Here is an 8,256-nt window from a genome sequence, read left to right as displayed (position 1 = left end):
GTCAGGATTTCCTAATCTAGGAAATTTAAAATAGTTTTGTCATGTTTGAATAGTACATGATAAAGAAGTATTTGATTTTGACTAAAAATATTTTTATCTTTAGAATATGAAAAGTTGTACTATATAAGTTCACTTAAATTTTTAGATGATATTCATAATATAGAGACAAATTATTTATGCTTCACATTTAACATGCTGCTTAATAAATCTTTGATTATGTTAGAAAGCCATGAAGTGATGACCAATAAATATAAAAAGTGATTATATCATGATTTAGAGACCTAATGTACTTTAGAGTGTAGTTTGAAACTTGCACCTGGATTAGGCATCTCCCAGCAGCCAGAGTGATTATTAAAACCTAAATCAGTTCCTGTTACTCTACTTAAAACCCTCCTAAAGCTTTTCCGAATATTCAACTCAAATTCCTAAATCCTTTCTGTGGCTTTCAAGGCCCTGCTTAGTCTGGCTCCTGCCCACATCTCTGCCTTTACCTCTCCTACTGTTGAATGAAACCTTATTCACAACACTGAAATGACTGCTAAGACTTCCCCAGTGGCTCAGTGGTAAAGAATCTGCCTGCCAGTGCAGCAGACAGGGATGCTATCCCTGGTCCGAGAAGATCCCACAAACTGAGGGGCAACTAGGCCTGTGCACCATAACTACAGCCTGTACTCTAGAGCCTGGGAGCCGCAACTACTGAAGCCCCAGAGCTTGTGCTGGGCAACAAGAGAAGCCACTGCAATTAGAGTAGTCCCCACTCACCGCAAGTAGAGAAAAACCTGCGCAGCAACAAAAACTCAGTAGAGCCAAAAATAAATCAATTTTTCTAAAAAAAGAAAAAGAAATCACAGGCAAACTCCCACTGTGGAACCTTTGCCCTGGCTGTCCCCTATTCCTGGTGCTCTTCCTCCTAAACATTTATGGGCTGACTCTTGCCTGCAAGTCAGATTTCAGAAGACCCAATCTGAATGAAATAGCTCCTATCCTAATCAGCGTCTGCAGATCATCCAGTTGTTGTTCCTTTCAGAGCATTTATCACTCTCAGAAAGGATCATGCTTCTGTGTTATTTGTTGCTTGTTTTGTTGTTTATGACCTATCTCTCCTACCAGGCTGGAAGCTTCAGGATAGCCGGGACCAGTTCAGCCTTGATCCCAGCTCTGTCTTCAAGCACCTAGAACAGGGCCTGGCATCAGCTGACTAGGTGATCAGTAAATATTTACCCCTGTTGCTCTCATTAAAAATATGCAGAAACAATTCTCACGACCCAGTGCATAGAAGTCTTGAATTCAAAACTGTAACTATTTTTAATTGAAAAATAACATGCACATAGTCAGAAATTCAAATAGTATAAGAGAAAGCCTCTTTGCTTCACATGTGTCTATTGGCTAGCATAGGACAGACTATTCAGTGGTCTCTTGGTTTTGTGTGTGTATGTGTGTTCAGCCTGCCAGGCTCCTCTGTCTATGGGATTTCCCAGGCAAGAATACTGGAGTGGGTTGCCATTTCCTCCTCCAGGTCTCTTGGTTATTTTTTACTTAATACAACTCTTTCTTAAGAGCTCTCATGATTCTGAGTGTTGGCTGAGCTCCGGTGATTCTTGATTTGAGTTTCTTACATAGTTGTAGTCACAACCACTGGAGTCATATGAAGACTCGGTGGGGTTGGTTGCTGATAATAGCTCACTGATTTAACCAGCAGGAGATGCTGGCTATTGACTGGAAGGTGAAACCTAGCTGAAAACCTAAAATGAAAGCCCTGCATGTGGCCCCTCACACAGCTCAGGTTTCTCCGAACACGAACACGGTGGCTAGGCTCTGAAAGGCTACATCCCAAAACAAGCATTCCAGCAGACAGCAAGAAAGCTGCTAGTCTATTAAGGTTCGAGATCAGACACTAGCATAGCATTACTTCCTCTGTGTTTTGTTGGCCAGAGCAGTCCTAGTCCAGCCCAGATTCCAGGACAAAGACCCCAGCTTTCAGAATAAGCCTTCAGATCTCAGTGGCTTTAAACACAAACATTTATGTCTCCCTCATATTCCAGTGCCGGGTAGACCATGTTGGTATACTATTCTCCTTCATCAGTGACTCAGATCCAAGCTGCTTCCACCAGCATCTCCATCATCTCAAAGTTCTTTGATTCCAACTGTTCAGATGGGAGAAAGGTTGCGATGAGGGGAGAAGGGGGTGGACATTCACACTGACATTTAATTGCCTTAGACCTGAAGTGACACACTCTTTGCCCACATCCTCACTGGTGAGATCACATCTCCTAGGAAGGTTGGGAAACAGTGTTCCCCTGCTCCCCAGAAGAGAAAAATGGGCGTGAACACCTCATTTTACAGATACACACCAATTTCCCAGTCTCTTTCTAGAAGCATCATCATTAACAATTAACACCATTTACAATTTAGTGTGTATCCATCCTTTCAGAAATATTTATATATGTGAAAGTGAAAAGTCACTCAGCCGTGGTGTCTGATTCTTTGCGACCTCATGGTATATACAAGAATATAAAAACACAAATGTAGCATTTGCACACTGTTCTACATGTTGCTTCTTCTTTATGTAACAATATATTTTTGATATATCTTAAAGAACTTCACATATCAGACTACATAGATCTACTTCATTCCTTTTTTTTTTCACTTGAAGAAGACCACCAAATTTATTTTCTACACATTGATTTATAATATGGTATTAACCTTTTTTTATTTGCCAAGCATTTTATTTTCTCTTTTTTAATTGAAATATAATTGCTTTACAATGTTATGTTGGTTTCTGCCATACGACATGAATCACCCATAAATATGCGTATATCCCCTCCCTCTTGAACCTCCCTCCCACCCCCATCCCATCCCACCCCTCTAGGTTGTCACTGAGCACCGAGTTGAACTTCTTGTGTTATACAGCAACTTCCCATACTTCATTCCTTTTAAAACTGCAACATAGGAAATTCCCTGGCAGGCAGTGGTTAGGACTCTGCACTTTCACTGTTGAGGGCCCGGGTTCAGTCCATTGTCGGAGAACAAAGATCCCACAAGCCAGGGGCATGGTCAAAAATAAATAAAATAAAGCTTCAAAGTATTTCATTGTAGAGATGTATTATATATATAAATCAATATCATAATGATAAATAGACTATTTCTGATTATTTGCTTTTATGGTGCTACACTGAACAAGCTTGTATATAGATCTCTGCTTAACTCTGTTAGTAAACCTGTAGGAAGTAATATATAGATAGTATATTCAGAAGTTATTATGCATCCCAGTAATGTCCAGTTAAAAATGTAGTAAAAACAAAGTCATTCACGATAGCAACAAAACCAAATATATTTAGGAGTATAACAAGAAAAAAATTTACTAGATGAAAATGAACAACATAAATTAATTTGATTGTATCAATTATATATTTCATGTATCTTAATGGAATCAATTAAATTAACTGAAGAACATACAAGAATATCTAAATGAAAGAAAAAATATAAATGTTTGGAGTTGGAAAGACTAAAAATAAAAATGTAATTTACACAAATTATGAAGTCAATATATTCCTATTATATTCTAATAGGATTTCATTGTTATGGAATTTGACAAGTTGTTTCTAAAACTCATCTCAAAAAGAATACCACAAAAATATTTTTAAGAATGAGGAAAGATAGGCAGGATTAGGCAAGATTAATAATAGAATAGAGAACAAAAATAGATCCTCCCATGTAGGAATTTAATATAAGGTAGCATTTCAAATATATAGAAAAAAGAAATCTTTTCAATAATTTATGTAAGGACAATTAGTTATCCAGTTAGCAAAAAAAATAGTTATATTTTTTTCTTCACACCATATGCAAAAGTAAATTCCAGGTGAATTATATTACATTATGACTTATAATCATAAAATGATAAAGATATCAGAAACAAGTAGAATAATTTATTGATAACCCTGGGATAGGGAAGACCTTCCTAAACAACATGCATAACACAAAAGTCATAAGGGAAAAGATAGGTAATTTAACCATATCAAAATATAAAATTTCTGGACAATAAAACACATCATGCCCTATCAAAATTACAAGTCTTTCATGCAGAAATGGATTGCTAATCCTAAAATTCATATGAAATTTCAAGGGATCCTGAATAGCCAAAATAATCTTGAAAAAGGACATATTTGAAAGACTTTACCCTTCAAGGTATACTACAAAGCTACAACAGTAAAAAAAAGGGTGGGAGTTGTAATGGCATAATGATAGACACAAGGACCATTAGAATAAAATTGAGATCCAGGAGTAAACCCATGCATCAATGGCCAATTGCTTTTTGACAAGGATGCCAACTCAATTCAATAGAAAAAAAAATTTTTCTTTAACAAATGGCTGAGACAACTGGATTTGTATATACAAAAGAATAAAATCAGACCTTTACCTCATGTCATATACAAAACAGCTAACTCAAAATTGACCTAAACTTAAGAGCTAAAACTGTTTTTAAAATCTTTGAAAAAGCATTAGGGAACATCTTTATGACTATAATTTTATGAATATGAAAGCAAAAGCTACTGCTGCTGCTAAGTCGCTTCAGTCATGTCCGACTCTGTGGGACCCCATAAACAGCAGCCCAACAGGCTCCCCCGTCCCTGGGATTCTCCAGGCAAGAACATTGGAGTGGGTTGCCAGTTCCTTCTCCAATGCGTTAAAGTGAAAAGTGAAAGTGAAGTCGCTCAGTCATGTCTGACTCTTTGCAACCCCATGGACGGCAGCCCCCCAGGCTCCACCGTCCATGGGATTTGCCAGGCAAGAGTACTGGAGTGGGGTGCCATTGCCTTCTCCAGATACCAAAAGCACAGGCAATAAAAGAAGAAAAGAGCTTCTGTGCATCAAAGGAGATGATCAAGAAAGTGAGAAGACAACCTACAGAATAGGAGAAATCATTTGCAGATATATCTCTGATAAGGGTCTAGTATCCAGAAAAAATAAAGATCTCCTAAAAGTCAACACCCTCTTGATGAGAGTAAGAGAGGAGAGTGAAAAAGCTGGCTTTAAACTCAATATTTGAAAAATTAAGATCATGGCATCTGGTCCCATCACTTCATGGCAAATAGAAGGGGGGAAAAGTGGAAGCAGTGACAAATTTTATTTTCTTGGGCTCCAAAATCACTGCAGATAGTGACTGCAACCATGAAATTAAGAGGTTTGCTCCTTGGAAAAAAAAATATGACAAACCTAGAGAGCATATTAAAAAGCAGAGACATCACTTTGCCGACAGAGGTCCAATAAACAAAGCTATGGTTTTTCTAGTAGTCATGTACAAATATAAGCATTGGACCGTTAAAGAAGGTTGAGCACCAAAGAATTAATCCTTTCCAATTGTGGTGCTGGAGAAGACTCTTGAGAGCCCCTTGGACTGCAAGGAGATTGAAACAGTCAATCCTAAAGGAATTAGTCCTGAATATTCATTGGAAGGACTGATGCTGAAGCTGAAACTCCAATACTCTGGCCACCTGATGTGAAGAGCTGACTCTTTGAAAAAGACCCTGAAGCTGGGAAAGATTGAAGGCAAAAGGAGAAGGGAGTGGGGGAAGAAGAGGAAATGGTTAGATAACATCACCGAGACTCAATGCACGTGAATCTGAACAAACTCTGGGAGATAGTGAAGGACAGGGGAGCCAGGCATGCTACAGTCCATGGGGTTACCCAAAGTCAGATACAACTTAGTGACTGAACAACAACAAAAATAACCCAATTCAAAAAATGAGCAAATAATTTGAATAGACATTTCTTTAAGGAAGATATACAAAAGACCAATAAACACACGAAAGAGCGCTCAGTGTTGTTATTCATTCAGTTCAGTTCAGTTCAGTCGCTCAATTGTGTCCGACTCCTTGCGACCCCATAAATCGCAGCACGCCAGGCCTCCCTGTCCATCACCAACTCCCGGAGTTCACTCAGACTCACGTCCATCGAGTCAGTGATGCCATCCAGCCATCTCATCCTCTGTCGTCCCCTTCTGCCCCCAATCCCCCCCAGCATCAGAGTCTTTTCCAATGAATCAACTCTTCGCATGAGGTGGCCAAAGTACTGGAGTTTCAGCTTAGGGAAATGCAAATCACCTTATGCCTACTATGATGACTATGATTAAAAAAATTGTTTTAATGGAAAATAACAAGCACTGGCAAAGATGTTAAGAAATTGGAACCTTTGGGCATTCCTAGTGGGAATGTAAAATGGTGCAGCCACTGTGGGACAGTTTGATTGTTTCTCAAAAGGTTAAACATAGAACATAATGTGTTAAACATAGAACCTACCAGTAATTCCACTCCTAGGTTTACTGAAGGCAAGGACTCAAAGAGATATTTGTATACCCTTGTTCATAATGGGGCTTCCTCAGTGGCTCAGCAGTAAAGAATCCACCTGCAACAGAGGAGACACAGGAGACTCAGGTTCGATCCCTGCATCAGGAGGATCCTCTGGAGGAGGTAATGGCAACCCATTCCAGAATTCTTGCCTGAAGAACCCCATGGACAAAGAAGCCTGGCGGGCTACAGTCTGTGCAGTTGCAGGGTCGGACATGACTAAAGCAACTTAGCACACAGGCACAAGCACAGGCACAGGGTCATAATATTATTCACAATAGAAAAAAAGGTGGAAACAACTCATGTCCATTAACAGGTGAACAATTAAGCAAAAGGTGGTTTATACATACAGTGAAATGTTATTCAGCCATAAAAAGCAATGAAGTTCTGATACATGGTATAGCTTCTATGAACCTTGAAAATTTATACCACATGAAATGTCAGACACAAAAGGACAAATATTTTGTGACCACTTATATAAAATATATGGAATAGTCATATTCATGGAAACAGAATGTAGATTAGAGGTTACAGAGGCATGTGGAGGAAATGGGTAGTTATTACTTAATGTTTGCAGAATTTCTGTTTGAGATGATGAAACAGTTTTGGAAATAGTGGTAATGGTTTTACAATATGATAAATGTAATTAATGCCACTGAATTATTGTACACTTAGAAATTATTAAAATGGTAATATATGTATATATATTTTAGGCTGCTTCCTGTGATCTTAGTTCCCTGACTAGGGATAGGACCTGCACTCCCTGCTGTGGAAGTGTTAAGAGTCTTAACCACTAGACCAGGGAAGTCCTTAAAACAGTAATTTTTACGTTAGATATTTTTTCTCAAAAAAAGACACTATATACAAAGTAAAAACAGAAGCAGATAGAGAGGTAGATGAGGAGGAAATATTTGCAACATGTATAACAAATTAGTAAAAATCCAAAGGATGGAAAGAACTCCCACAAGTAAGCCGAAGAGCAGGAAACCTAATATAAAAATGGGCAATGATTTTATCAGAAGAACAAAACCAAATGGTCCACACGAAAAAATTATGCGCAACTAGTGAAATGTAAGTTAAAGTATGAATGAGAGGTCACGTTACAGTCATCAGGTTGGTAAAAATTAAGAAATTTTTTAATATTTAGAGTTGCTGAGGGTGTGGGAAATGGAACCATCATTCCTGCTGGTGGGAGTGTAAACAGACCTAACCTCTTGGGTGGGCACTTTGGCTACATCACAGTCACACACACACACAATCATTCAAACACACTCTTGGTCCCAGCAGTTGCACTCCAGTATATGACAGGATGAATGGCTGCATATGGTATACTCAAAAGATGGAATTCAGTAAAACCCAAAGGAGAAACTGGATCTGTGAGTCCTAACATTGGAAGTATATGTCTGAAATACTTCATAATACTTTTTAAAATCCAACAGGCTTATTTTTTTGCTTCTAACGTTTATGTCTTGTTTCTAAATGATGAGATTAAAGGTTCAGACTGCCGTTTGCAAGCCGTTTTCACAAATGACACCTGTGAGAGGGGACTGGCTTTATTCTCCATACACGAAAAGCCGTCGTGTCTGCTTTTTTTTTTTTTTTCTTTCTTCTAGCTGTGGCTTTGTAGTCTCTGTGACATCTGGATATGCTGTATATAAATTTTGATTGGATAAATGCAAGAATCTGGTAACAGTCATCTTTAGACAGATTTACAGGTTTCTTTTTATGCTTCTCTTTAAATAGTTGTTTGTGTCTATAATCAATGGTCCACCAAAGATTATGAATTAAACAATATAGAACTAAAAATTAAATGGTTTAGAAGCATGAAGAGGTCAAAACACTCAGGGTTTGAGGGAAACAAGCTCATCTGTAGCTGATGGGGTCCTAGGATCCCCAACCTTCCTTACAAACC

This window comes from Capricornis sumatraensis, chromosome 16 (genome assembly GCF_032405125.1).
Source record: "Capricornis sumatraensis isolate serow.1 chromosome 16, serow.2, whole genome shotgun sequence".
Taxonomy (NCBI): Eukaryota; Metazoa; Chordata; class Mammalia; order Artiodactyla; family Bovidae; genus Capricornis; species Capricornis sumatraensis.
Note: the sequence above shows the minus strand (reverse complement) of the source record.